The sequence below is a fragment of the Thalassophryne amazonica genome, chromosome 8 (assembly GCF_902500255.1).
Source record: "Thalassophryne amazonica chromosome 8, fThaAma1.1, whole genome shotgun sequence".
Classification (NCBI taxonomy): domain Eukaryota; kingdom Metazoa; phylum Chordata; class Actinopteri; order Batrachoidiformes; family Batrachoididae; genus Thalassophryne; species Thalassophryne amazonica.
The window spans coordinates 10,117,882-10,134,049 of record NC_047110.1 but is presented as its reverse complement, the minus strand read 5'-3'; the positions used below and the strand labels follow the sequence as shown (position 1 = coordinate 10,134,049).

At 41.8% G+C, this 16,168-nt stretch overlaps 1 long non-coding RNA gene across 1 annotated transcript in view; it reads right to left on the bottom strand.

Annotated features, from left to right (window-relative positions):
• The window catches only part of LOC117515021, a 31,524-nt gene extending 15,668 nt beyond the window's left edge, over nucleotides 1–15,856 (bottom strand). The window contains exons 1-2 of the long non-coding RNA XR_004561996.1: nucleotides 15,802–15,856; nucleotides 15,410–15,644 (exon numbers count right to left, since the gene is read on the bottom strand). This is a non-coding gene — a long non-coding RNA (uncharacterized LOC117515021). The remainder of the gene's footprint in view (nucleotides 1–15,409; nucleotides 15,645–15,801) is intronic.
• Nucleotides 15,857–16,168: the final 312 nt, after the last annotated feature.

The window sequence follows — 16,168 nt, the reverse complement described above, 5'->3', positions numbered from 1 at the left end:
GTCTATAGCAGCATAACTAAGGGATGGTTCAGGGTCACCTGATCCAGCCCTAACTATAAGCTTTAGCAAAAAGGAAAGTTTTAAGCCTAATCTTAAAAGTAGAGAGGGTGTCTGTCTCCCTGATCTGAATTGGGAGCTGGTTCCACAGGAGAGGAGCCTGAAAGCTGAAGGCTCTGCCTCCCATTCTACTCTTACAAACCCTAGGAACTACAAGTAAGCCTGCAGTCTGAGAGCGAAGCGCTCTATTGGGGTGATATGGTACTACGAGGTCCCTAAGATAAGATGGGACCTGATTATTCAAAACCTTATAAGTAAGAAGAAGAATTTTAAATTCTGTTCTAGAATTAACAGGAAGCCAATGAAGAGAGGCCAATATGGGTGAGATATGCTCTCTCCTTCTAGTCCCCGTCAGCACTCTAGCTGCAGCATTTTGAATTAACTGAAGGCTTTTAGGGAACTTTTAGGACAACCTGATAATAATGAATTACAATAGTCCAGCCTAGAGGAAATAAATGCATGAATTAGTTTTTCAGCATCACTCTGAGACAAGACCTTTCTGATTTTAGAGATATTGCGTAAATGCAAAAAAGCAGTCCTACATATTTGTTTAATATGCGCTTTGAATGACATATCCTGATCAAAAATGACTCCAAGATTTCTCACAGTATTACTAGAGGTCAGGGTAATGCCATCCAGAGTAAGGATCTGGTTAGACACCATGTTTCTAAGATTTGTGGGGCCAAGTACAATAACTTCAGTTTTATCTGAGTTTAAAAGCAGGAAATTAGAGGTCATCCATGTCTTATGTCTGTAAGACAATCCTGCAGTTTAGCTAATTGGTGTGTGTCCTCTGGCTTCATGGATAGATAAAGCTGGGTATCATCTGCGTAACAATGAAATTTAAGCAATACCGTCTAATAATACTGCCTAAGGGAAGCATATATAAAGTGAATAAAATTGGTCCTAGCACAGAACCTTGTGGAACTCCATAATTAACTTTAGTCTGTGAAGAAGATTCCCCATTTACATGAACAAATTGTAATCTATTAGACAAATATGATTCAAACCACCGCAGCGCAGTGCCTTAATACCTATGGCATGCTCTAATCTCTGTAATAAAATTTTATGGTCAACAGTATCAAAAGCAGCACTGAGGTCTAACAGAACAAGCACAGAGATGAGTCCACTGTCCGAGGCCATAAGAAGATCATTTGTAACCTTCACTAATGCTGTTTCTGTACTATGATGAATTCTAAAACCTGACTGAAACTCTTCAAATAGACCATTCCTCTGCAGTTTGATCAGTTAGCTGTTTTACAACTACCCTTTCAAGAATTTTTGAGAGAAAAGGAAGGTTGGAGATTGGCCTATAATTAGCTAAGATAGCTGGGTCAAGTGATGGCTTTTTAAGTAATGGTTTAATTACTGCCACCTTAAAAGCCTGTGGTACATAGCCAACTAACAACGATAGATTGATCATATTTAAGATCGAAGCATTAAATAATGGTAGGGCTTCCTTGAGCAGCCTGGTAGGAATGGGGTCTAATAAACATGTTGATGGTTTGGATGAAGTAACTAATGAAAATAACTCAGAACAATCGGAGAGAAAGAGTCCAACCAAACACCGGCATCACTGAAAGCAGCCAAAGATAACGACACGTCCCTGGGATGGTTATGAGCAATTTTTTCTCTAATAGTTAAAATTTTGTTAGCAAAGAAAGTCATGAAGTCATTACTAGTTAAAGTTAATGGAATACTCAGCTCAATAGAGCTCTGACTCTTTGTCAGCCTGGCTACAGTGCTGAAAAGAAACCTGGGGTTGTTCTTATTTTCTTCAATTAGTGATGAGTAGAAAGATGTCCTAGCTTTACAGAGGGCTTTTTTATAGAGCAACAGACGCTTTTTCCAGGCTAAGTGAAGATCTTCTAAATTAGTGAGACGCCATTTCCTCTCCAACTTACGGGTTATCTGCTTTAAGCTACGAGTTTGAGAGTTATACCATGGAGTCAGACACTTCTGATTTAAAGCTCTCTTTTTCAGAGGAGCTACAGCATCCAAAGTTGTCTTCAATGAGGATGTAAAACTATTGACGAGATACTCTATCTCCCTTACAGAGTTTAGGTAGCTACTCTGCACTGTGTTGTTATATGGCATTAGAGAACATAAAGAAGGAATCATATCCTTAAACCTAGTTACAGCGCTTTCTGAAAGACTTCTAGTGTAATGAAACTTATTCCCTACTGCTGGGTAGTCCATCAGAGTAAATGTAAATGTTATTAAAAAATGATCAGACAGAAGGGAGTTTTCAGGGAATACTGTTAAGTCTTCTATTTCCATACCATAAGTCAGAACAAGATCTAAGATATGATTAAAGTGGTGGGTGGACTCATTTACTTTTTGAGCAAAGCCAATAGAGTCTAATAATAGATTAAATGCAGTGTTGAGGCTGTCATTCTCAGCATCTGTGTGGATGTTAAAATCGCCCACTATAATTATCTTATCTGAGCTAAGCACTAAGTCAGACAAAAGGTCTGAAAATTCACAGAGAAACTCACAGTAACGACCAGGTGGACGATAGATAATAACAAATAAACTGGTTTTTGGGACTTCCAATTTGGATGGACAAGACTAAGAGACAAGCTTTCAAATGAATTAAAGCTCTGTCTGGGTTTTTGATTAATTAATAAGCTGGAATGGAAGATTGCTGCTAATCCACCGCCCCGGCCCGTGCTACGAGCGTTCTGACAGTTAGTGTGACTCGGGGGTGTTGACTCATTTAAACTAACATATTCATCCTGCTGTAACCAGGTTTCTGTTAGGCAGAATAAATCAATATGTTGATCAATTATTATATCATTTACCAACAGGGACTTAGAAGAGAGAGACCTAATGTTTAATAGACCACATTTAACTGTTTTAGTCTGTGGTGCAGTTGAAGGTGCTATATTATTTTTTCTTTTTGAATTTTTATGCTTAAATAGATTTTTGCTGGTTATTGGTAGTCTGGGAGCAGGCACCGTCTCTACGGGGATGGGGTAATGAGGGGATGGCAGGGGGAGAGAAGCTGCAGAGAGGTGTGTAAGACTACAACTCTGCTTCCTGGTCCCAACCCTGGATAGTCACGGTTTGGAGGATTTAAGAAAATTAGCCAGATTTCTAGAAATGAGAGCTGCTCCATCCAAAGTGGGATGGATGCCGTCTCTCCTAACAAGACCAGGTTTTCCCCAGAAGCTTTGCCAATTATCTATGAAGCCCACCTCATTTTTTGGACACCACTCAGACAGCCAGCAATTCAAGGAGAACATGCGGCTAAACATGTCACTCCCGGTCTGATTGGGGAGGGGCCCAGAGAAAACTACAGAGTCCGACATTGTTTTTGCAAAGTTACACACCGATTTAATGTTAATTTTAGTGACCTCCGATTGATGAAAGCAATGACATCATGTGTGAGAAAGAATGTGTTATTTTAGCCAGGTACTACAGCGAAGCACAGGATAAGGTGGCAGTTTGATGTATTGATATGCCAGTATGCAATGATGCCAAAGCTGAAAATATATTCAACTGCATCGCATCATCCATGGAAGAGAAGGGCATTGAATGGTCCAACTGCATAGGATTCAGCAGTGACAATTGCAATGTCATGATTGGCAAAAACAACTCTGTCTTGTCAAGAGTGAAAGCACAGGCCCCTCACATATACAATGTTGGCTGTCCTAGTCACTTGGTTAACATATGTGCCAAAACTGCTGCAAAAGAGCTCTCAATGGCACCCGAAGAATTGATAATTGACATTTACTACTACTTTGAGAAAAGTTCAAAAAGAAGAGAGGAACTGAAAGAGTTTCAGGAGTTCTGTAATGTAGCCCAGCAGAGAGTACAGAAGCATTGCCCTACACGATGGCTTTCTTTGGGAAAAAGCTTGGACCATCTGCTAAACCAATGGCCTGCTTTTAGTTCTTACTTTGAATCACACAGTGAAAATCAGAAGTCCTGTGATATTGAGAAGAGGCTGACAGACCCCATGATGAAAATCTACACTTGCTTTCTCCACAATGCGACACAGTCTTTTGATAAATTGAATTTGATTTTTCAAAACAAGGCACCCGTTCTCTTCAAATTAAATGACAGCGTTGAAGAGCTCCTGCATGACATCGGAAGCAGATTCATAGTGCCAAAGGTGTTGAGAGAGCAGAATGTGCTGGAGATAGATGTGAGCAACCCTGAAGTCCACTGTGCAGATGAAAACCTTTTTGTTGGGTTCTTGACAAGGAGACACTTAGTAAGTGAGGAAGAAATCCCTTCTGACAAGACAAAGCAATTCTTCAAAGATGCAAGATCATTCTATGTCAGGAGCTTCCAAAAAGTAAAGGAAAAGTTCCCAGTGAGAGACCAAATCTTGACAAATATGTCAGTTGTTAATCCAGAGGGCCAAGATGATGTGACACCAGAGCAGATTTTGACTTTGGCAGAGAGATTCCCCAATGTTGTGAAAGCAGATGCGAAGGAACAGCTACACTTAGAGGTGCTGGATTATACCTCAACCAATTTGGAGAAAGTCATTCCAAATTACAGGAATTTGTCAATTGATGAGTTCTGGGGGAAGCTATCAAAAGTCAAATCAGTTAGCACAGGTCAGGTCAGATTCAAAGAGCTCTTCCAACTAATGAAGCTGTTGCTGGTTCTGCCCAATTCCAATTGTGATGTGGAGAGAGCATTCAGTTTGGTGCGTCATATCAAAACAGAATTCAGGTGTCAGATGTCTCACCAAACTCTTGTGAACCTGATGTCCTGTAAGATTAACAAATTCAATGATGTTGAGTGCTATGACCTTGAAGTGTCAGGAAAATTGCTCAAATCTGCAAAGCAAGCAGCATGTACATACAATGAGAACTTGAAAAAGTCCCAGGAAAAATAGAAAGCATGACAGGTGTTCTCTGCAGGCTGGAAGATAGAAAGGACATGGACATACAATTGAAATGTATACAGACCAATACTGTACTGTTTTGTTTTTAAGAAATTACTGGTAGTTAATAAAAAGTTGTTGGCCTTAAAGTGTGTATGTATGGGGCATGGTGGGGGTTGGTTGTGGGGTTGGGTGGTTCGGGGGGGTGGGGGTCAATAAGCATCTCCCTGAAATGAGGTTTTGGAACTTGGGATGTCTGTGAATGCTTGGTCTTGTTGGATGTGTGAGAATCTACTGGTACCTTGTTTCCCATGTAACAATAAGAAATATACTCAAAACCTGGATTAATCTTTTTAGTCACATAGCACTACTATTATTCTGAACACTATTGTACATTGCACACTTTAAAGCAGTGTGAGAAATGTCTGTCTTCCCTATAAACTGCCGGTCTGATCATTTTACTGGAAGCTTACAGGGGGCAGCAGAAGCCATTGGTCGGTCCGCATGTTTCCTGGTCCACATGTCACATATTTGAGGAGTTCTGTTCCTGTTCAGCACACGCTTTTCTCCTGCAAAGCGCCGGCTGCGTGTTTGCTGTAAGGACCTGATAGTGGCACTTTTCACCCGTCTCACTGCTATCAGTTGGGTCTGAAAAAACACTGCTGCAGTATTTCTTATCACATATGAGTCAAACAGTACACAAATAAAATCACATCAGTCAGAGGGGAGGGAAAGTCCTGAAGCAATTCATCACTTTACCGAGACAAGAGAAACAAATGCTGAGAGAGAAGACAGAATTCAATCGCTCATTCCCAAACTGTGCTCAGTCACAGTTTGGAATGAGTCTCAAACTGTGACTGAGCACAGCAAAATGTACAGCAGCCATATTATGAGTTTTTATTTGGAGTCAGTCAATGTAAAAATGTGGAGGTGTATCACTGTGCCCCGTTCCACCCTGCCAGGCCGCCGTGAGTGTTCCTAACCAGTGCACTTCTGATTTTCTAATCACTGAAGTTTCGGTATCGATGCAGAGTCTAGTGGTGAGGCAGACCACAGCTGATCCAGGATCCAACATGGAACAGTTCAGTTAGGGAAGTCTGGATTAACTGCAAAGTTTACATAATTCTGTGAAATACAGATTTATTGTCATGGTGAGCTGCTTTTCAAGTAATAACTGTGTAAATCCCTTTGCAGACACTATACTACTACTACTGAAGGAATACGAGGTCTGTTAGAAAAGTATCCGACCTTATTATTTTTTAAAAAAACCATATGGATTTGAATCATGTGTGATTACATCCGCCAAGCTTGAACCCTCGTGGGCATGCGAGAGTTTTTTCACGCCTGTCGGTGGTGTCATTCGCCTGTGAGCACACCTTGTGGAAGGAGTGGTCCAGCCCCCTCGTCGGAATTCCTTTGTCTGAGAAGTTGCTGAGAGACTGGCGCTGTGCTTGATCAAAATTTTTTCAAAAACTGTGAGGCACATCCGAGTGGACACCATTCGAGAAATTCAGCTGGTTTTCTGTGAAAATTTTAACGGCTGATGAGAGATTTTGGATTGTTTCTATCGCTGTAAGAACTTCCCACGGAGCGGGACGTCGCACAGTGCTCCGAGGCGACGTCGTCATCCTGTTTCGAGCTGAAAACCTCCAAATTTAAGCCTCTGTTGACCCAGGACGTCGTGAGAGAACAGAGAACTTTCAGAAGAAGTTGGAATCAGCAGTTTATCCGGACATTCCACTGTTAAAGGAGATTTTTTTTAATGAAAGACGTGCGGACGGATTGGCACGTTGGCTCGCAGCCTGCGCGGCGCGCCCGCCACAGGAAAAACACCTCCGTTGGAAGCCTTAAGGACCATTTGGAACATGCCCTGCTGTTAAACAATTTCTCAGATACTCACTCAACTGAAAGCCACCAAAAGCCGCCTGGATTTTACAAATGGTAATCAACACGGAGTTGTTTTTCCTGTGGCGGGCGCACCGCGCCGGCTGCGAGCTGACGCACCAATCCGTCCGCACGTCTTTCATTAAAAAAGTCTCCTTTAACAGTGGAATGTCTGGATAAACTGCTGATTCTGACCTCTTCTGAAAGTTCTCTGTTCTCTCACGACGTCCTGGGTCTACAGAGGCTTAAATTTGGAGGTTTTCAGCTTGAAACAGGATGACGACGTCGCCTCGGAGCGCTGCGCGACATCCCGCTCCGTGGGAAGTCCTTACAGCAATAGAAACAATCCAAAATCTCTCATCAGCCGTTAAAATTTTCACAGAAAACCAGCTGAATTTCTCGAGTGGTGTCCACTCGGATGTGCCTCACAGTTGTTGAAAAAAGTTTGATCAAGCACAGCGCCAGTCTCTCAGCAACTTCTCAGACAATGAAAATCCGACGAGGGGGCTGGACCACTCCATCCACAAGGCGTGCTCACAGGCGAATGACGTCACCGACAGGCGTGAAAAAACTCACGCATGAACACGAGGGTTCAAGTTTGGCTGATGTAATCACACGTGATTCAAATCCATATGGTTTTTTTTTTTTTTAAATAAAACTGTCGATTTCTTTTCTAATAGACCTTGTATATCCTAAATGTGCTTAAATATGCATTAACCATTTGTGCTTTTTTCCCCCCATTCAGAATCATCCTATTCTTTATCTTTTATTGAGCCAAGAATATATTATGTTCTAATGTTTGGAAGTGATCGTTTATATATTAATAGAGCTTGTTGCTGTTGAAGAATATATTACTCATATGCTCATAGTGATCAATATTTATCAATGCTTATTAAACACGTAATCAATAGCTCAGGTTAATTACATGATATCTAAATGTTTAAATACTTTTTGAAATATATGTTTGAATGGTTTTGAGTTGTGTATTGTGTGTACCAAATTAAAGGTATGTTATATTTATGATTACATTTGCTTTTGCTTCAAGTATTATTTTAGTTCTTAGCATGCTGTTATAAAGATGATTTACTTATATAATCATTTTCAAAGTGTTATAAATGTGATGTGTCCCTTTTTCAGTGAGGCCCAGAAAGATACATTGAGAAACATCCACATGTTGCAAACAGCATATGGAACAGGATGCCAGTACTGACCACAAAAAAAACAAACAAACGTTTTTGTAAAACATGAAATAAAGTCAGTCTTTCTTGACGTCATATTTAACTGTTGACAACACTGTAACTTAGCAAGCTGGTCATGGGGGTTGGGTCATGACTGAAAGAACTAGATTGTGGGTACAAACAGCCGAAATGGGCTTCCTTAGGAGGGTAGCTGGTGTCTCCCTTAGAGATAGGGTGAGACGTTCAGTCATCTGTGGGGAGTTCAAAGTAGAGTCGCTGCTCCTTTGTGTTGAAAGGAACCAGCTGAGGTGGTTCAGGCATCTGGTAATGATGCCTCCTGGGCGCCTTCCTAGGGAGGTGTTCCAGGCACGTCCATCTGGGAGGAGACCTCGGAGAAGACCCAGGACTAGATGAAGAGATTATATCTCCACACCGGCTTGGGAACACCTTGGGATACCCCAGTCAGAGGTGGTCAATGTGGCAAGGGAGAGGGAAGTCTGGGGTCTCCTGCTAGAGCTGTTACCCCCATGACCTTATCCGGATAAGCAGTTGAAGATGAGTGATGACTGTTTGTAAATGTAACAATTAAATTCTTTCTACCATTTTTTCTAACATTTCACTTCTTTCTAAAGATTTTAGTTGTTGAAGTTGCTATTATGATTATCTGGTTGTATCCACTGTGGCAACCCCAAACAAAAAGGGGGGCAGCCGAATGAACAACAGCATGATGATGATGATTTTTATAGTAGTAGTAGTAGTAGTAGTAGTAGTAGTATGCAAAAATGCCTTCAAAATTGGACCTTTAATTTAGTGATGTTTTGGGGGGTAAGAAAGTTTTATTTGCGTTTTTTTGTCATGTTGTCCTCAGAAAGAGACTTTAGGCACATTTGGGTGAGAGAAGAGCGTTGGTATTTATTAATGTGTCACAGGTCTTCAGCTGTTTTTAATGAGGACACTCACAGAGCAGCACCGAGTTTCAAAGAAAAAAAGCTTTAAAATGTCTTTGTTTAGACCCCCATCACACATAGGCCGATTGAAGCCGAATCACGTCAGAATGCCACATCCACCCACAGCTGGGAAGTGTGGAGGTGCAGTCTGAAGACTGACAGACATGTTCAAAACACTCTTGGCACCGTTGAGATGGGACGCACATCTTATCTATGTGCAGTTTGTGTGCCATCTGATCACAATCTATACTCAACAAAAATATAAACGCAACACTTTTGGTTTTGCTCCCATTTTGTATGAGATGAACTCAAAGATCTAAAACTTTTTCCACGTATACAATATCACCATTTCCCTCAAATATTGTTCACAAACCAGTCGAAATCTGTGATAGTGAGCACTTCTCCTTTGCTGAGATAATCCATCCCACCTCACAGGTGTGCCATATCAAGATGCTGATTAGACACCATGATTAGTGCACAGGTGTGCCTTAGACTGCCCACAATAAAAGGCCACTCTGAAAGGTGCGGTTTTGTTTTACTGGGGGGGAATACCAGTCAGTATCTGGTGTGACCACCATATGCCTCATGCAGTGCAACACATCTCCTTCGCATCATCTGTGAAGAGAACACCTCTGCAACATGCCAAACGCCAGCGAATGTGAGCATTTGCCCACTCAAGTCGGTTACGACGACGAACTGGAGTCAGGTCGAGACCCCGATGAGGACAACGAGCATGCAGATGAGCTTCCCTGATACGGTTTCTGACAGTTTGTGCAGAAATTCTTTGGTTATGCAAACCGATTGTTTCAGCAGCTGTCCGAGTCGCTGGTCTCAGACGATCTTGGAGGTGAACATGCTGGATGTGGAGGTCCTGGGCTGGTGTGGTTACACGTGGTCTGCGGTTGTGAGGCTGGTTGGATGTACTGCCAAATTCTCTGAAACGCCTTTGGAGACGGCTTATGGTAGAGAAATGAACATTCAATACACGAGCAACAGCTCTGGTTGACATTCCTGCTGTCAGCATGCCAATTGCACGCTCCCTCAAATCTTGCAACATCTGTGGCATTGTGCTGTGTGATAAAACTGCACCTTTCAGAGTGGCCTTTTATTGTGGGCAGTCTAAGGCACACCTGTGCACTAATCATGGTGTCTAATCAGCATCTTGATATGGCACACCTGTGAGGTGGGATGGATTATCTCAGCAAAGGAGAAGTGCTCACTATCACAGATTTAGACTGGTTTGTGAACAATATTTGAGGGAAATGGTGATATTGTGTAAGTGGAAAAAGTTTTAGATCTTTGAGTTCATCTCATACAAAATGGGAGCAAAACCAAAAGTGTTGCGTTTATATTTTTGTTGAGTACATATTCTGATGGCATCACAACAGCCATTGAAATGATCTGATCGCGGTTGATTGAACTCTGATATGGATCGGTCACAGCAAAACCTGCAAGGATGTCCTGCTTGTGCCAGGTATGTCCACCTGCACTGGACCCCAGCCAGGGAGCGCAAAGGAAATGTTGATACACACTGCCATGCCCACTGCCATCTACTGGTGGTGCATACAGAGCAAAAAGAGAAAGAAACACTCAGTGCATCATGGGAACCCCCCAGCAGTCTATGTCTATAGCAGGATAACTAAGGGATGGTTCAGGGTCACCTGATCCAGCCCTAACTATAAGCTTTAGCAAATAGGAAAGTTTTAAGCCTAATCTTAAAAGTAGAGAGGGTGTCTGTCTCCCTGATCCGAATTGGGAGCTGGTTCCAGAGGAGAGGAGCCTGAAAGCTGAAGGCTCTGCCTCCCATTCTACTCTTAAAAACCCTAGGAATTACAAGTAAGCCTGCAGTCTGAGGGCGAAGAGCTCTATTGGGGTGATATGGTAAGATAAGATAAGATAAGATGGGACCTGATTATTCAAAACCTTGTAAGTAAGAAGAAGAATTTTAAATTCTATTCTGGAATTAACAGGAAGCCAATGAAGAGAGGCCAATATGGGTGAAATATGCTCTCTCCTTCTAGTCCCCATCAGTACTCTAGCTGCAGCATTTTGAATTAACTGAAGGCTTTTCAGGGAACTTTTAGGACAACCTGATGATAATAGTAAGTCCCTTCGGCTGCTCCCTTGTTTGCACTCGGGGTCGCCACAGCAAATCCAAGGTGGATCTGCAAGTTGATTTGGCACAGGTTTTACGCCGGATGCCCTTCCTGACGCAACTCCACCTTACATGGAGAAATGTGGCAGGGGTGGGATTTGAACCCGGAACCTTCTGCACTGAAACAAAGTGCATTAACCACTTGGCCACCACCCCTGACAACCTGATGATAATGAATTACAATAGTCCAGCCTAGAGGAAATAAATGCATGAATTAGTTTTTCAGCATCACTCTGAGACAAGACCTTTCTACTTTTAGAGATATTGCGCAAATGCAAAAAAGCAGTCCTACATATTTGCTCAATATGCGCATTGAAGGACATATCATGATCAAAAATCACAGTACTACTAGAGGTCAGGGTAATGCCATCCAGAGTAAGGATCTGGTTAGACACCATGTTTCTAAGATTTGTGGGGCCAAGTACAATAACTTCAGTTTTATCTGAATTTAAAAGCAGGAAATTAGAGGTCATCCATGTCTTTATGTCTGTAAGACATTCCTGCAGTTTAACTAATTGGTGTGTGTCCTCTGGCTTCATGGATAGATAAAGCTGGGTATCATCTGCATAACAATGCAAATTTAAGCAATGCTTTCTAATAATACTGCCTCAGGGAAGCATGTATAAAGTGAATAAAATCGGTCCTAGCACAGAACCTTGTGGAACTCCATAATTAACCTTAGTCTGTGAAGAAGACTCCCCATTTACATGAACAAATTGTAATCTATTAGATAAATATGATTCAAACCACTGCAGTGCCTTTAATACCTATGGCATGCTCTAATCTCTGTAATAAAATTTTATGGTCAACAGTATCAAAAGCAGCACTGAGGTCTAACAGGACAAGCACAGAGATGAGTCCACAGTCTGAGGCCAAAAGAAGATCATTTGTAACCTTCACTAATGCTGTTTCTGTACTATGATGAATTCTAAAACCTGACTGAAACTCTTCAAATAGACCATTCCTCTGCAGATGATCAGTTAGCTGTTTTACAACTACCCTTTCAAGAATTTTTGAGAGAAAAGGAAGGTTGGAGATTGGCATATATTTAGCTAAGATAGCTGGGTCAAGTGATGGCTTTTTAAGTAATGGTTTAATTACTGCCACCTTAAAAGCCTGTGGTACATAGCCAACTAATAAAGATAGATTGATCATATTTAAGATCGAAGCATTAATTAATGGTAGGGCTTCCTTGAGCAGCCTGGTAGGAATGGGGTCTAATAGACATGTTGATGGTTTGGAGGAAGTAACTAATGAAAATAACTCAGACAGCACAATCGGAGAGAAACAGTCTAAACAAATACCAGCATTACTGAAAGCAGCCAAAGATAACGATATGTCTTTGGGATGGTTATGAGTAATTTTTTTCTCTAATAGTTAAAATTTTATTTGCAAAGAAAGTCATGAAGTCATTACTAGTTAAAGTTAAAGGAATACTCGGCTCAACAGAGCTCTGACTCTTTGTCAGCCTGGCTACAGTGCTGAAAAGAAACCTGGGGTTGTTCTTATTTTCTTCAATTAGTGATGAGTAGTAAGATGTCCTAGCTTTACGGAGGGCTTTTTTATAGAGCAACAGACTCTTTTTCCAGGATAAGTGAAGATCTTCTAAATTAGTGAGACGCCATTTCCTCTCCAGCTTACAGGTTATCTGCTTTAAGCTGCGTGTTTGTGAGTTATACCACAGAGTCAGGCACTTCTGATTTAAGGCTCTCTTTTTCAGAGGAGCTACAGCATCCAAAGTTGTGCTCAATGAGGATGTAAAACTACTGACGAGATAATCTATCTCACTTACAGAGTTTAGGTAGCTACTCTGCACTGTGTTGGTATATGGCATTGGAGAACATAACAAAGAAGGAATCATATCCTTAAACCTAGTTACAGCGCTTTCAGAAAGACTTCTACTGTAATGAAACTTATTCCCCACTGCTGGGTAGTCCATTAAAGTAAATGTAAATGTTATTAAGAAATGATCAGACAGAAGGGGGTTTTCAGGGAATACTGTTAAGTCTTCAATTTCCATACCATAAGTCAGAACAAGATCTAAAGTATGGTTAAAGTGGTAGGTGGACTCATTTACATTTTGAGCGAAGCCAATTAAGTCTAATAATAGATTAAATGCACTGTTGAGGCTGTCATTCTCAGCATCTATGTGGATATTAAAATCGCCCACTATAATTATCTTATCTGAGTTAAGCACTAAGTCAGACAAAAGGTCTGAAAATTCACAGAGAAACTCACAGTAACGACCAGGTGGACGATAGATAACAACAAATAAAACTGGTTTTTGGGACTTCTAATTTGGATGGACAAGACTAAGAGTCAAGCTTTCAAATGAATTAAAGCTCTGTCTGGGTTTCTGATTAATTAATAAGCTGGAGTGGAAGATTGCTGCCAATTCTCCCCCTCGGCCTGTGCTACAAGCATTCTGACAGTTAGTGTGACTCGGGGGTGTTGACTCATTTAAACTAACATATTCATCCTGCTGTAACCAGGTTTCTGTAAGGCAGAATAAATCAATATGTTGATCAATTATTATATCATTTACTAACAGGGACTTAGAAGAGAGAGACCCAATGTTTAATAAACCACATTTAACTGTTTTAGTCTGTGGTGCAGTTGAAGGTGCTATATTATTTTTTCTTTTTGAATTTTTATGCTTAAATAGATTTTTACTGGTTGTTGGTGGTCTGGGAGCAGGCACCGTCTCTACGGGGATGGGGTATTGGGGGGATGGCAGGGGGAGAGAAGCTGCAGAGAGGTGTGTAAGACTACAACTCTGCTTCCTGGTCCCAACCCTGGATAGTCACGGTTTGGAGGGTTTAATAAAATTGGCCAGATTTCTAGAAATGAGAGCTGCTCCATCCAAAGTGGGATGGATGCCGTCTCTCCTAACAAGACCAGGTTTTCCCCAGAAGCTTTGCCAATTATCTGAAGCCCACCTCGTTTTTTGGACACCACTCAGACAGCCAGCAATTCAAGGAGAACATGCAGCTAAACATGTCACTCCCGGTCCGATTGGGGAGGGGCCCAGAGAAAAAACCTACAGAGTCCGACATTGTTTTTGCAAAGTTACACACCGATTCAATGTTAATTTTAGTGACCTCCAATTGGCGTAACCGGGTGTCATTACTGCCGACGTGAATTACAATCTTACCAAATTTACGCTTAGCCTTAGCCAGCAGTTTCAAATTTCCTTCAGTGTCGTCTGCTCTGGCCCCCAGAAAACAACTGACTATGGTTGCTGGTGTCGCTAACTTCACATTTCTCAGAGTCGCCAATAACCAGAGTTTGTTCCCCAGCGGGTGTGTCGCCGAGTGGGGAAAAATGGTTAGAGATGTGAACGGGTTGGTGGTGTACAGAGGGCTTCTGTTTAGGACTACGTTTCCTCCTCACAGTCACCCAGCCGGCCTGCTTTCCCGGCTGCTCGGGATTTGCTGGTGGACAGCTAACGGCGGCTAAGCTACCTTGGTCCGCACCAACTACAGGGGCCTGGCTAGTAGTAGGATTTTCCAAGGTGCTGAGCCGAATCTCCAATTTGCCCAGCCTGGCCTCCAAAGCTACGAATAAGCTACACTTATTACAAGTACCATTACTGCTAAAGGAGGCCGAGGAATAACTAAACATTTCACACCCAGAGCAGAAAAGTGCGGGAGAAACAGGAGAAGCCGCCATGCTAAACCGGCTAAGAGATAGTAGCTGCTCTAAGCTAGCGAATTCCTAAAAACACACAAAGTGAATAATGTGTAAATAATTTAGAGGTGATTCAGCAGAGGGAGTGCTTTAGTTAAGGCACGTGAAGATTACACTGTGAAACAAATCGTCATCTAGTTATCTAGATCAATCTAACTACGCAGATTAAACAGCTAACAGATACAGCAAAGCGCCGCTGTGCTCCGGAACAGGAAGTGATACAATACCGCAGTGAGAGCCAACCACCAGTAGAGACATGACTTGAATCACACTTAGCAAATAGAATTTTCAGTTTTCAAATTGCCTTTTTTTACAAATGAAAATATATGACATATTTACAAATACAAATTTATTTGTAAAAACCAGCACACACATTACAGTAACTTATGTGTTGGTTTTTACATATAAATAAACCAACCAACAACAGATGACAGGAAGCTCATTTTCCCATGATGTCTTTTGGCATGTGTCTGTAAACGTGCAAATCTTCGAAATTGGTGCATTATGTCAAAGCTAAAACGTAGGGGGGGGGGGGGACTCCACATATCAGAGGCACTGATCTAACATGTCTAACAACGTATGATCAATAACCACATCGCTAACAAGCACAAACAGTAGCAACAATACAAATGATAAAATAACCAGCTCTTACCTTCTGTAGCGTTGCAGTCGCCTCTTTCCTGATGAGTGGGACCTCCATAACAGCACCTCCTTCCATTCATCTTTGAATTTCTGACTGAGGTAATTTTCAAATGCAAGCTGGATGAGGTGGGCTTGTTGCCTGTGCAGCATGCGTCTGTGCTCAGTAAATACGTTCTTTAACGTGGAGAATGAATTTTGCACATAGCAGTTGATGCCCCAAATAGTCATTTTCTCTTCGTCCTGGCCTGTTGTTTTGAAACAAGGTTCGGTCAGATCGGCACACAGAAATGATCACACAGACTGCATTTTGCTAGAACAAACAGGCGTATATTTATTCCCCACAAAAGCAGTTACATCAAACACAAGTGGTTGCAGCGCATAAAATATCTCTTTCTCTCTTACCATGACGCCTTTAAGGTGGAGAGCCAACACCTTTCGGTAGAGTGCGCTTGTCAACCGGCTGGGCGTTCGTACGAAACCCGCAGCAGACTCTATCGGAGCATGGCTCTGCCCCCTCTTTTCTAGTGTGTGCGCGAAGGGAGGGTGAGTGGCCATCTCAAACTCTCTGGCGCACATAATTCCTTTAATCAACAGGCATCAAAAAGGTATTTCCTCTTGCAAAAACATAATAACCCCAGCTCTTCACTCCCAGTTCAGAATGACCCCAGCATGCTTCACTCCCAGTCGTTAGTGGCTACAAAAACAAAGTTGTGCAATCAGTGTAATAATAACAAGTACATCATTAGGGTTACTTTAAGACAGGGGCAAA